Below are 15,408 nucleotides of genomic sequence, written 5' to 3' on the forward strand. Positions count from 1 at the left end.
CCTAGGGAAAATGTCTACTGCGTGGCAAGGAGAATCCTGCAACAGTGAATCTCAAAACTCAGATCTGCAGCTCCTGGTGCTAAAAATGTCTGTGTAAACATTGGGGTTGGGCTTTGAATCCTAGGGAAGGGAATGAGTTTCTGAGCCCTAAAACCAATACAGCCCTTTTTAGCGCTGTAGCGTGAGCCCAAGTTTGTAGCACCAGGTTCTGAAACTTTCTGCCACTGGTTTCTGCACGCCATATAGACATATCCTTAGTGACTTTGAAAATGGAATTTAGGGCTAGATTCACCCTAGGGAGTTAGGCACTGCAATGTTCCATGTTGTAACTTTTAAGGAACCTGCTGCCTAGTGGAATTTACAACCCAAAGTGAGGCATCCGTGTTTCTCAGGGTATGTCTACACTACGGGATTATTCCAATTTTACATAAACCAGTTTTGTAAAACAGATTATATAAAGTTGAGTGCACACGGCCGCACTAAGCACATTAATTCGGCGGTGTCCGTCCACGTACCAAGGCTAGCATCGATTTCCGGAGCGTTGCACTGTGGGTAGCTATCCGCATAGCATTCGCCATAGTTCTCCTGCAGTCTCCCCGCCCATTGGATTCTGGGTTGGAGTACCCCAGCCGATGGATGGTGCAAAAACGCGTGTTGTGGGTGATCTCGGTAAATGTTCGATCGGCACTTCGCTTCGTGAAAGCCACGCAGGACAAATCATTTCAGCGCCCTTTTTCCTGATTTGCCCTGGGATTCCATAGTCATGCACCATGGCGAGACCCGTTTGCCTTTTGTCCACTGTCACGGTATTGTCCTGTATGGCATGCGCTGACAGGGCGTACGGCAGTGCTCCACAGCAGCATTTATTTGCCATTGAACGGTAGCACGAGCATGGTTACCAGTTGTTCCGGTAGCGTTGTGCTGTGCCTTGTAAATTGCGCGATAGATGCCGGTTTTATCAGTCGTTCATGTACCATCTGCGCTGATCATGGGTGCTCCTGGCTGGGCTTAGCTGAGGTGCGGCCGGAGGCGAGCAAAGACAAAAATGGGCAATGATTCCCGAGTCAATCCCTTCCTTATGTTACCTAAATAGATCAGTCCTGCGTAGAATATGGGGCAAGTGTTTACTAGAGAACCGTGATCAGAGAAGCCAGAGATGCACAGCCGCTCAGTGTCAGATCCCGCAGAGAATGAGCTGCATGCCATCATGGGGTGCCCTTGCACCAACCCCACCTGTTTGATTCCTCCCCCCCAACCTTCTGCTAGGGCTACGTGGCAGTTCCCCATTTGTCTGTGATGAGTATAAAGGAACTGCAGCAATAAGAAACACTGACTGTTTCAGTGAGGCTAAAATGAGGGGGAGGCAGCCTCCAGCTGCTATGAGTAGTCCAGGCAGGACCATTAAACGGGGCAGGGAGAGGAGCCAGCATCCTGCTGCTATGTAGTCCAGGCAGTACAGAATCTTTTCTTTAGACATGAAAGCGGGAAGGGCTGATGGAAACTCAGCCCCCAGTCGCTATGATGCGGACGTTACCAGCCATTCTGTACATCTACCGGGAATGTCCAGGGAGTCATTGCTATTGTTTACCCAGGTACCCCCGGCGACCCTACCTGAGGCGCAAGCCAGGAGCACTCACGGTGATGGATGACGATGAGATAGCAGTCATATTGTACTGTCACCACCGGGCTGGGGGCGGAGAGGATTGCTGCTATTCACTGGCCGCAGCATTGGCTCTCAGCAGCATGCAGTAAATAGGATTAACATATAAAAAGTCAGAAACAATTTTTCCACTTTTTCTTTCTATGGTGGGAAAGGGGGAGGGCAATTGACGACATATACCTGAAATCCCGGACAATGTGATTTGACCCTTACAGGAATGGAGCTCGCGAAGAATGCAAATGCTTTCGGAGACTGCGGGACTGTGGGATAGCTGGCAGTCCTCAGTACCCCTCGCTCCTTCAATGAGCGTCCATTTGATTCTTTGCTTTCCGTACGCGTCCTGTCACGCAGCACTGTGCTTGGCCTCTGTCTATCATAGCCTGGAGATTTTTTCAAATGCTTTGTCATTTCGTCTTCTTAACAGAACTGTGATGAACAGATTTTGTTCCCCATACAGCGATCCGATCCAGTATCTCCCGTATGACCCGATGCTGGAGCTCTTTTGGTTTGGACTGCATCACCACGTGCTGACAGAGCTCCACGCTGGGCAAACAGGAAATGAAATTCAAAGATCGCAGGCTTCCTGTATTCCTGGCGTGGCATCGCAGTTTGACTTGCTGTCCGAGTCAGCACAATGGTGCACTGTGGATACACCCGGAGCATACCGCTCGATTTGCAAGGCCACACTAACCCTAATCCGATATGGTAATACCGATTTCAGCACTACTTCTCTCATCGGAGAGGAGTACAGAAACCAGTTTGAAGAACCCTTTATATCGATATAAAGGGCCTCATTGTGTGGATGGGTGCAGCGTTAAATCAGTTTAACGCTGCTAAAATTGGTTTAAACACGTAGTGTAGACCAGGCCTCAGATACTGCATGAAGAGAGTTAGGCGCCTAAAAGAGAGATTAACAGAAGCCATCACTCGGAGCCAAGAGCTGCCTAAACCTCGCACCTCAAAGGGGGTTAGGCATCTAACTCGGGGCTGAAAGGAGGTGCCTGGCTTTGCTCAAGATTCTCAGGAATGAAACACTTAAGTCAAGTCAGTCCTTTCACACGGAGGTGCCCCCTCCCCTTATAGCCAAGGCCACTTACCTGGAAGTTGGAGATCCAGGATCAAGTCCTTGCTCCAAATCAGTCAAGGTGTCTGCCACCTCCAAGGTGAGTGCCCTAACCACTGGGCTATTTGATATAGGGGTTTACCACCACCACCACCTGTAGTGTATGGATTGGATCCCACAGGCGTGAGAGGCAGAAAGATGCCTAGTTTGTGAATCCTGGCAGGGCTTAAGCATGAACTAGTCGCTGAGCAGGTCAATGGCATCAGGACTTAGACAGCTTTGTGCATGGCCGCTAGCAGAAAAATGGGCACCTAGGAAACTTTATCAATAGTAACGTAGATGCTACAGACTTGGATGGCAGCTGAATGGTGGTTTTGTGAATTCCATTGGTGCCTAGATGTTGGATTTAGGCGCTAAAGTGGCAGGTATGCACCTACGTCCTACTTTGAATCTAGCCATTAGTCTTCTAAGTCACTTGAGTGTTTTTGAAAAAAGTACCCAAAGTGTATGAAAAATATGCCTCAAACTCGAAAAAGAAAATGTTATTAAAGGATTTGTCAGGTTAATTCTGTATGATGAATCCAAGCATGCACATTTTTAAGTGAATCCTTATCAGTATCAAAATTAGCAAACATCAACAATGCTAGATACATAGCTATTCAAAGAGGAAAATACAAAGAAAGAATCACAGGAAAGGATCTGCAATAGTAATTTACTGAGATACTCATTTGCAACAGCAAAATTAGTTAATCACATTTAACATAATCTATTAAATTGGACAGCAGTAGATAATGCAATATTTAAAAGCTGTCACCCTGCAAAGCCTCCCCCTCTCCCTCCTAAAGGACTAGAGAAGAAGGAGGTATCTGAAAAAAAAGCTTATTGCTTTGCTAACAATAGCGAGAAAGGAAAGGAACACATTTAAGGAGCCTTCTGAAAATTAATCTTATCTTTTCCATAAGGCCATTCTTGGGAGCCCAAGATTGTGACTGCCGGAGCACAATGAATGTTATGATAAAGGTATAAGAGCAGGGCAGAGGAGGAGAAATACCAGCCAGTTAAAGCAATACATTTCAGTAAAGAAACTGGACAATTTGGAAAAATAGCTACCACAAATAATGTAATTATGGAACAAGGATTGCCATCAGATGATAAACAAGGGTGCAACTTGCAAAGAAGACAGATTTCTTTTATTTATTTTATAAGATTATAAGTTTAGATCTTTTTCCCAACCCCAGAAATTGCCAGTTGCTGTTCTCCAAACAGTCACCACATTTGAATGTGACTAAATCATTGACAGGCTGATACCATGTCTGCTCATTTTGGAAAGGCATCACAAAGGTCACTTATTGTAGTTGAGAAACTTTCTGCCCTTTTAGCAGCTTAGTAAAATTAACTTGTACTTCACAGTATCAACATTTATATAGATTCAGCAAGTCTATTTTTGCTCATATAGTAGTATGGCTATATAATAGTTCAGCTTTCTGCCATTTCACTGAGATTCTGTTATTACCAATAATAATAATGATTCTGTAATAAGAATTTAGTTAACATGGTGTAAGAACCAGAACAGAAGCCAGAACACACTCCCTTAACTGTGTTGGCTAATATGGGTATAATGGGCAAGAAAGTACAACTTGGAATACATAAAAGGAACAGATATGTATTTGGTGCCATTTTTATATTGTCATATTTGTGATCATAACTGTACTTCACTCAGTTTGATGCAATATTCTTATAACATCATGTCCTTAAAAGCTACCTTTTGTTTTGTACTGTCAGTTGCAACCATAGTATCTCTGTACCATTCTCTCTCCATTCATCTTCTCCCGCAAAAGGAGAGACTGCTATCTCGGTGGCAGCATTCCCTTCCTTTCTCCAGAGCATTTTGACAATTCTCCACAGTGCTAAGAAAACACCACTGGAGGCAGAGATATGCATCATCTCTCCCTCCACCCAGTGTTAACAATAAATAGAGTTAATACAGCCAGAGATTATATATATTGTACCTAGAGAGTCATTTCCGCAGAGCAGAACAAAGTGGTCAAGCATCTGCTGGGAAATTCCAGGCAATACAGTTGCAGTGGAGTCACATTGCCAGGGAACCAGGGCAGAGCTACAGAGGGCTACGAGCTGATCAGAGGAGGTAGAGGATCTCTGCATAGGTGCCCCACTTCCCCCAACAGATCTCCAATATCAGCAGCATTTCTGGGTTGGCCTCCCAGTTTGTCCGCTGGAGGTTGGGGAATGCTGCCTCCAATAAGAGAACTCAAAGGAAACTTTGAGGGGAAGCTTACAGTGTTTTCTGTCTCTTTTGTAGTATTTCCACATATGAATACAGTCGAGTTTGCTGAATACTATAGTAAAAAATAAAGGCAATGTTGCAATGCTTTGCCCTGAATGATCTATTCTGGAAGCTGGAGTGGCTAATCCAAAGAGCTGATTTACAAACAATGCAAATTGGGAAGTATTGAAAATTCTTTGGAATGTAAGAGTACAAAAGAATACCGGGGAGGTAGATTGACATCAATCAAATTAGATTCAATACAAATATAACCTAATATTAAGTTAAACTTTTATGACTGTGTAAATTTACAGGCAGTGGAACAGGTGGCTAAGAAGCCTATGGAATCTCCATCACTGGATATAGTCAAAGTTAGAGTGAACACACATCTAATTAGGAATGGTTTGGGAATGATAAAATAAATCTTGCTGTGATGCTTGATTAGATAGCTTTTTAAAGGTTTTTTCCATCCCAAATGTTTATGAATTTTACTTGTGTAGTTTAATTGTGGGCTAGGGAAGAGCAATAATCAACTACGGTAATGTATACCTGTCAAGGTTCCTTCCCCACTCTGAACTTTAGGGTACAGATGTGGGAACCTGCATGGACACTTCTAAGCTTAATTACCAGCTTAGATCTGGTATCGCTGCCACCATCCCCCAAGCACTACTTTTTTCCCTGGGTAGTTTTGAAGGACTTCACCAATTCCCTGGTGAACACAGATCCAAACCCCTTGGATCTTAAAACTAGGAGAAATTAACCATCCCCCCTCCTTTCCCCCACCAATCCCTGGTGAGTCCAGATCCAATCCCCTTGGATCTAAAAACAAGGAAAATTAAATCAGGTGTTAAGAAAAAGGCAGTGCCAAAGGCGGCACAGAAGCTGATTTTCAGTGGCATTCACGCTGCCCAGGTCCCAGCCACCAGTCCGGGGGGGGCGGGGGAGGCTTTGCATTTTAATTTAATTTTAAATGAAGCTTCTTAAACATTATTTACTTTACATACAAACATAGTTTAGTTATATAGACTTATAGAAAGAAACCATCTAAAAACATTAAACTGTATTACTGGTACGTGTAACCTTAAATTAGAGTGAATAAACAAAGACTCGGCACACCACTTCTAAAAGGTCACTGACCCCTGCACTACTGCATTGGTGCACCAATAGCTGATCTCATCTCCTGATACTTGTGTCTTAAAATAAATGATATGAGAAAGAGATTGCAACCATTTATGTTGCTAAAAAAATATGATAATTTAGAGTACAAAATATTTAACAACAGTGCAGTTCTCAGCCACTCTGACAGGAAATAATGCCAGAGCATGACTCAAAGGACACATGTGGCCACAAAGGCATCGATCCATATAGCCAGCCTTAAGTAACTGACTCCAAGGAGTGTCAACGGAGCTGTTTATTGATCTGTACAGGAGTTTAATCCTAGCAAGATCTAACAAAATAAATTTTATATGAAGTTTTTCTTGAAAACCTGAGAACAAATTTTAATGTGAGATTCACTTTCCTTTTAATTATTAAATTAATACAGATCTGATATTTTTATATAACTGATGGGCTCCACTTCAGTATACTTCAGGCCCCACAAATGCTGCTGATGGTGCTTAGTATGGCAAACATGATCTTGCTGCAGTAAGATGAATACATACTTCCATAAGTGAAGCCTCTATGAGGAATAAAGAACATTCTTTATACAATCATTGAAGTTAGTGTTGTCGATTTAGGAATGGGGGTCGTAGAATTCAAGATACAGGCAAATACTATGCAGCAGAAGCTACTGCTTGCTGAAAATTAAGATGTTTGTTGCTACCTTCATTTAACTGGGATGATCCCTGTGAAGCTCTTTAATGTGTGAAGAAATACATTACTCACACTCTGTAGTTATGAGAGCATTGTGGTTCAGCCTAAAAAATTAGCAAAATTACCATACAAAGTCTGCCTAAGCTTGAGAATCAGCCTTGCTAACCTCTTTAACCTCCGTAATGCATTGGTTCTGAAGGCAAAACACAATGTTAAGAGTATTAGCATTTGCAGCGTTACTGCTTTGGAAGCGTTCTAACCTCTAATGCTCAGGAAGAAATGTGCAAAGGACAATAGTTTATAAACTCCTGAAGTGTGATGTCATAGTAAATGATGGCCTGTCAGCATCTGTTGTGACACCCAAAGGCATGACTTAGTGAAGCCCACTGGAAAGGGCATTGGATATTCAGAGCCAGTCACCAATTGATTCTCAGATTTTTCCTTCTTTTGAAATGTAGCCCATTCCTATTCATCCGTTATCTATGTTCAAATAGTTGTAGGACTAATTGCATGACTTTTTTTCACAGAAAACAGTTAACACATGCATTTGTTTTATCTGATCCAGTATTAATTAGAGTAACATGCATTGGGTTTTCAATCTGCTGGCTATCTCCATGCAGAATAAAGATCAGAGATATTTAAAGTACCTGTGATTTGAGAACTATCATGATTAACAGACTACCTACAATTACTATTACATATTGAATCACATCTTTAATACAGGTAGATTGTAGGCTATTTCACATTCCTGATTGATTCGGTGCTTACTGTTTTAGATTTAATTTGTCTTTTACTATTTATACTATTATTTTTCTGTTCTGAGTACTTTGATCATTCTCAACTACTTGAGATATTGGTCTGAAGTTATGTCCAGTGGCAGCAGCTGGTGGTGTCCAATATTTTTCGTTATCCAATTTTCACAGGACTCAAACTGGGTAAGTTTAGGGCTGCATTCTGATAGTTAAAGAAGAAAGTGTGAAAACTCTTATAGATTTGGCATCTCTTGGCCTTGCATCTGTGAAACAGACTCTCTTTTGACTAAGATTTACCTCTAAGGTTAGCGAGATTATTTTGATCTGGTAACCTTTAATCAACTGGTTATTGACTTGGGTGTCGTCTTATAGTTTAGCCCAGCTGATAAACAATATTCAGCTTTTTTAACACTTTGTTTTCTTTGTTCTATTCTGAGTATACTTTTTGTAGTTCTCATGGATCAGAAGTTGTGATCCAGTGTGATCCAGCAAAGTAGATGTATTTACAATGATACAGTGAACTGATACTGTCAAAATAAAGTATTGTCCCACATCTTTTCCATAACACAATGGTCACTGAATTTTTCAGAGGGCACTGTTCCAACTTCATGGGGAAGAATAAGTAGGGACTGCCAGGAGACCCTGCATGCACATCTGTTCTGGTTTTTAACCACAGGATTCCTAATAGATTTCATAGCCATAAAGGACATTTTATGGAAACAAATTAATCATAAATATAATTTTGAAGAGTTCAGGAATGCCTGTGAGCCAACATACTTAAATACTTTACTCCAGGCTTCCCTCCCATGAAAACAAAATCTGTAAAAGAGGAAAAATACTTTGCAGTCTCCACAAGTTCACATCATAGTGTTGGCCCCAGAGGCTTCCCTGACAGGAGAAGGATTGCCACCTTGAGTAAGTAGAAAGAGAATGTTCCAGAACCTTGCAAAACTGTACCCTGGCTTTCATATTCCAGTTTACCCCCAGGTCATATTTCCCACAAAAGTCATCTTAACATTTAGGTCCCTTCTGTGTCTACACAACAAACCACCTTTGCAGGGAACAGAAGGAAGTTAACATTGGTCTGACTGAAAACCCATAGAGTTCTGGCTTTGACTTGTCATCAGTACAGAGGTGTTACCATAGATCCCCTGCGAGAAGGTATGCCATGAAACAGCCATTTCCTTCTCTCTCAGGAGTTTCAGGTCATTAGCACCCATTTTTGGACATCTTGCCTCTCCTTTACACCACAGACTAAAGAGGAACATATGGGAGCTAGACATTGAAGCTAACACTTTAAAGCATAGCATCCTGAGATCTAATGATCTTGTAAGAGATGTTTTTAAATGTATCCATTCAGCTTAGGGCTTGTCCAGTAGTTTCCACATTTGTTATTTCACAGTAAAATACTCCTATATGCAATGTTAATTATGCTAATTTTCTCTACATCAGTCATAAGAAAGGTGCATGTAATGAAGTAAGAATGTCATCAGTCAGATAATTTGCACAAAGACAAGAGTACCCAAGAGCCCTAATTTGAGAATACTAGATTCTCATATTCAATAAGAACAATTTGTATTTACTTTTCAAGAGACAATTGATTCACAGTAATCTGGCTGCCTAATTTGTTTCACCTCTTTACTGGATCAACCTTTAAGGACTCTGAAAATACCACCTTAAAGATACATTGTACTGCAACAACAGTTGCAACGTGTTTGTAGGCTCAGGTCCATGGTAGATAACAGAGATTTCTTAGTGTTAGTTGATATACATTCTAATGAAGTCTGGACCAAATGACAGATAATCAAATACATATACCAAAAGTAACAGTTTTCCTTCTTTTTCTTCTCTTTTTCTTCCTCTCTCTGCTGCTTTGAGATGCATTGTTTTGTCACTTCATTTCACATTTGTGCACCTAGGCCTTGATCTTGCAAACACTTATATCTGTGCTTAACTTTCATGGGGAGCATGAGTGTTTGTGGATGTGTGGCCTAAAAGGTTAGATTTATGTGAGGTATCTAGAAGACACGTTACTTCTGTACAAAGTTCTGATGTTCATCACTTAATTTTCAGAAGTCATTAGACTTATGGGAGCTGTGACATACAGAGAAGAGACTACTTTTTCATACGTATATGTATATAGAATGTAAAACACAACACAAACAAACAACCCTAGATCCTTTCTTCTGTGTTATCAACTTCTGTAAATTTTAATGACTTTGAAAATTCATTGTTGAATCTATCTGTGTGGATACAGATGTAGAGAGACATTATATTTTGCAATGTTATTAGAGTACAGCCAGATGGTGGCAGCCAATGTTGCTGAAGTAATTTAACTAATTGATAGGTTGTAACAACTTTTGAGTGGAATCTTACAGTCAAGTCAATAAAACTGTTTAAGGAGGAAGAAAAGACTGCTGAGTGCATAAGTTAATCAAGGAAATAGTGGATATGGTGTTGTGAAAGAGGATCTAGGGAGTATGTCTAATAGAAGAAAGGATTGCATCTTGTTACAAGTAAATAGAAAATGTGTTGTTTATTGGGCACTTCCTCCAAGTAACAGCTTTGCTTCCTCAGTTTTCTAGGTGATCACAGAAGAATCTCCTGCCCCTTCTACTGCTTTTAAGTAAACAACATCTCGAACAAATTAATGTGAAAACTTTAAAACTTTGACAGATTTTGTTTATTTGTTTGTTCAACAACCAAAATACCAACCAAAATAAAGAAAAGCAATTTGAAAGGAAGGGCCATTTTTGGGGTAGAAAAATGCCAACAAAGGACAAAACAACAAAAATCTACAGCAGAGATGAGCTGCACAAGTTAATGTACAGCTTGCCATTCAGACATTAAAAAATGATGTTGCATAACTGGCACTGGATGTAGCTAGAAAAAGTTATTGGAGAGAGGATAGAAGATCTTGTGGTTAAGGCATTGGACTGAACCTCATGTGATCTGGGTTCAGTTCCTGATTCTGCCTTAGACATCCAGTGTAACCTTATGCAAGTTCTTTAAGTGCTCTGTGCCTCAGTTTCCCATGTATCAGATGGGGATAATCAGACTTCCCTTCTACCACCCTTTCAGTGAAATCCTGGTCCTACTAAAATCAGTAAGAGTTTTCCCACAGACCTCATTATGTCCAAAATTTCACCTTTTGTCTGTTGTGTCCATTCCAATTGTTAACACTTTGGAAGAAGGGACCTTCTCCTCCCATATGTATGTATAATACCTAGCACAATGGTTCCCAGGTTTGAGTTAGGCTACTGTAATAAAAATAAGTAAAGAGGGGCAAAAACTGTGTTTAGCTTAGAAAAGTCACATAACGTACTGTTGCCAATGTGGCATCATTTGTTTCATGTTTTAGTATATGCAGTGCTAATACATTATTCCATGGGTGCCATTCTTTTCATATTATCTGAGTTTTGTAACCTAATAAACAATGCTATAAATATAAACATCAAGGAAAATAAGTTTCCATTAAAGGTAAACTGTAAAAAAATAAAGAATGGAGCTTCTGATTAGTTTCCTTTGTCAAATATTAGCCTAAATGGTAATAAAATTTGTCACTTAATCAAAGAACTGACTAAACTGCATGCAGTTACATTTTAAGAAATTAGAACACAATTTGCCTAAAAGATAAATAATTATGGTCTGATTTTATAAAAGTATTTCCAATTGTTAGAACATTGTTTAAATAGGAGCAAGTACATACCAATTAATTTTAACTTAGAAGATTATTCTTAATTCATTGGAAAGCTTTACTAGTCAGGACTGTAAAAAAAATATTTTCCTGTAAAGGCACAGCTGGATTTTAATTATTTTTTTCCTAATTGTTTAATTTTTAACATATTTTCCAAATGTTTAAATTTTAAACATGAGCTTTGCTGGCCTCATATCTTATCCTCACCATCATATTTGTTGAGCAAGACAAATAAGGTTAAATCCATCATATCAGCATTCAGAATTATGCTTTCAAAAATTAATTTTTATCATCCCTCTGAAGTATCCATTATATTATCACTTTAAAAATGACAGCAGCCTACATAGAGATTTAATACAACAGGAGAATATGAATATGTTCTTCAGTGTTTCTAGCTAAATAATACTGAAACAATAGTTACTTTTACTTGTTCAGTTCAATTAATCCAGTAGGTCAACATTTTGCATGCTGAACTGATGCTATGGAACTGCAATGTTAAAAGCATATTTTCCACGGAGCTGTACAGATACAAAATCTAGACCTGAGAGATTTTCACATGTTTAGATAACGATGAAATACAGGCCCATAATAACTCAAGGGAAGAAGGAGCAAGAATCCTCAGAAATGGAGAAAAATCAATTAGAAAGTTTACTGTTGAGGCAATAGTTAAAGAGAAATGACTTTGGGGATATTCACATTTTCATAAACAATTTTCATTTCCAGAGAAAGGAACCCCATGTGTATAATCCTGATTACAGGCCTCTCATAGGAGTAATTTGTAGCTTTTCATAGCCATAGGTGTTATAGTTGTTGAAGCTCAGGCTTTAAAAAAACAGTGTGTGGGGTTTTTTTTTAATTTCATTTTGTCCTAATGACTTAGCTTATACAAGGAGATCTAAAAACTTCCCTGGAGCTGTTGGCTGTATGATATTGAATAGATCTGATGTGGTGCTGCAAATGTGTCTTTACAGATTTGGTGTCAAAAGAGTTTCATTTACAAAATACATAGTGGTGTTCAGGCTACTGACGTGATCAATGCCATCCAGGTCCCAATTCCCCTTCCTCCATACACAATACAAATGATCTTCCAGTTACTGCCTGTGCTGATGCTCAGATCACTACTCTTGTCACATAAACAAAAAAAGATGAGGGAACCAGGAAAGTCTGAGTCTGATGAGCTGTGCTGTAACTTGTGAAAGATGTAAGCCTCAGAAGCAAGGAACTCTGTCCTCACTATCATTCTGAGGTCAAACATCCCCCTCTCTGCCACGGTGTTCATTCCAGCAGTGCTACTGATTGTATCCAAACACTGAGTGTTAATATCTCCAATGTGTAATGTGTGCCACTCTGATTAATGGGACAATCAATCTGCAAAGAATTACTTCTTTGCAGATACCTTTTAGTTCCTTGGTGCTTTTGTTGACAAGTTCTGTATCTTGTAGGAAGCCAAAGAAAACAGTTCTGTTGGGACAGTGCAATAAGAGCTACTCGCTCTTTTAAAGATGATACAGTATCTGAGTCAAGACGTAAAGTACTTCTGCCAGTACAGTGAAACCTGACTATGGTTGGTTAATTTTGTTACATTCACTGAGGATATCAGTTGTCCGCTCCAAATGTCATAATATCCTCATCCCATTTTCATTAAACATACATTCTTCTCATTGTTGTCAATGATTAAATCCAAAATTGATGAAAAATAATGCAGCATTGAAGTTAGACAGCATTTAAACACACATACAAATATAATCAGGGAATAAAAAATTAATACTCTCAGAGTAAACTCTCCTTATTGCATACAATGTGTCTATATGCCTGTGTACATATGTGTGCTAATGCATCTAATAGTCAGAAATATCAATATAGTTTCAATATAATTAATTTGATTTAGAAAACATTGAGACAAATCCTCCACTAATGTAAATCAGCACGTTTTAGTATTCCCTGATTTCTTGAGTTTACATATGTAAACTTAATGTAGCATTAATAGAGTTTTTTGGATTTAATTTCCTTCTGTGGGTGCTTATTGAAAAAGAAAGGATAAAAGAGAGATATAAACTGCCTGCACCTGTTAGGGTTTGAAACGTCCCAATTTGGACAGCTCCCACTCAAATTCACTAGAACTTGTGCTTCTATCTCAGTTAAGTGCTTTTGAAAATCTCACCCTAAATTCACACCTCCTTGAGATGAACAAGGCTTGGAGAATAGAGTTTAAAACTCATTGAAGTGAATGGGCTGGTAGAAGTGATAAGTTCACACCTTTACTATTACTATTTAAGAATCAGAATCATAGAAATGTAGAGCTGGAGGAGACCTTGAGAAGTCATCTAGTCCAGCCCTCCATATTGAGGCAGAGGCAAGTATACCTAGATCATCCCTGGCACGTGTGTGTCCAATCTGTTGTTAGAAACCTGCAATGACAGAGATTCCGTAACCTCCCATGAAAGCCTATTCCACTATTTAACTATCTTTACAGTTAGAAAGTTTGTCTGGAGGCAGCTGCTGATAACATAGGCCTTGTCTACACTAAGAATTCTAGACAGTTTTCCTACTCCTAGTTTAGCATTGATGCATCTCCACCGGTATTAGCAACGAAGGAATCACTTGTGTAGGCTGGGCACAGGCTGAGCTCCACCAATGTTAGGAGAGTTACAGAATGTTTAAAAAATAAGGGTGAAGGAAGGCAGCAACACCAGAAAGAGACTCCAAATTTGATTTTTTTGGAGCAGGGGTAGTTGTGCTGTGTCTGTCTCAGTTAGACAGATAGGACTTGCCTGTGCTGTAAGTATAACCATGTGAATGTGAGGTTGTCTCTCGTGTTTGGGGATGGCTGGGTTCTCACACAGTGGTTTGCTGGTAATGTGGATAAGACAGCATGGCTCTGTAACCATATAGGGAAACTATTATATGCTGAGACATAATTCTGCTGGGACCTCTCTTAACCCTTTAGAGTTACAATGCCTTTGCCTTGTCTCAGTGGCCAATTTATGGTTTGGAGGCTTTTTTTCCTACTTCTCTTGATGTACCGATGAACAATAGAAGCATTAAAATGTTGAAAAGGCATATTATCGTCACTTTCCAATGATTGAAACATGACCAAAAGGATTTTGTTGAAATATTACAGCAAAACTCACTATTGAGTTGAGGCTAAGAATAGAAAGCTTCAGCCCACAAAAAAAATTTCTGAAAGTTCTGAGTAGATGGAAAAAAATGAGCTTTTAATGAGCGTGTCTCGATGTGACCTTCACTGTAACTTTTGCAGTGGTGTAAGTTATAATAAAATTTACAAAGAAAATTTCACTCAGTCTTTCAGTATTATGATACTGCAACTCAGATATTCGTTTGACAGTATCCATAATGACAATCTTTTTTCAAATTTCTAAATGGCTGTTGCAGTGTGCTGCACCCAGACATTTTAGCCCTGCAATAGTAACTGGAAGCATTAGATTTTTGGTAGATATTGAAATAATAAGGAAGGAAATATTCAGCAAAGCAGACATGCATTTTTCTAAGAAATTTCTATTTTTATCAATAAAAATATTTTTCAGTAGAAAACGTTACACCTGATAAACATGCATCAGAAATGAGAAAGAGGATAGTAGAGTCTGAGAGCCAAACTCAGTTGCTAATGTAAGTTATTGGTGCCACTGTACCTGCTGTACCAGGCTGTGAATTTGGCCTTGAGAGACTGCTTCAGCAAATGATGGTCTGAGATTAAATTATCTGAGCTGTCTGTCAACCAGCTGCCTTTATTGCGTAGCTGATTTACCCACTGGCATGCCGATCAGTTAGGTGAGTCTCCATGTATTTACTTTCCTCCCCGTAATATCAGTATAAGGCAAATGACATCACACCATCAGCTGCTTAGCTACATAGCACCATAACAGAAGAAAATGATCTTGAATGTTTATGGATCAGTGTCTTAATAGATAAAGCACAAGATGGTTATAAGCTGGTGTCTGCGACAGACCACCAAATCACACTAGGGAACATGATGACTGGCTTCTTATGCACCTACATATAATGTGTAGGAAAAAACGTTGTGTGATCACAGGGGATTTCAATTGGAGTAACATATGCTGGAGGTCACATATTGCAAGTACTAAAACGTCCTTAGAATTTCTAATTATAGATGACAATTTT

The 15,408-nt window shown here is 39.5% G+C and overlaps 1 protein-coding gene across 1 annotated transcript in view; it reads left to right on the top strand.

Moving 5' to 3' along the window:
* The window catches only part of TRHDE (thyrotropin releasing hormone degrading enzyme), a 327,679-nt gene that overhangs the window by 296,428 nt on the left and 15,843 nt on the right, over positions 1 to 15,408 (top strand). The window lies entirely within an intron of this gene.

Source organism: Chelonoidis abingdonii, chromosome 1 (assembly GCF_003597395.2).
Source record: "Chelonoidis abingdonii isolate Lonesome George chromosome 1, CheloAbing_2.0, whole genome shotgun sequence".
NCBI lineage: Eukaryota > Metazoa > Chordata > Testudines > Testudinidae > Chelonoidis > Chelonoidis abingdonii.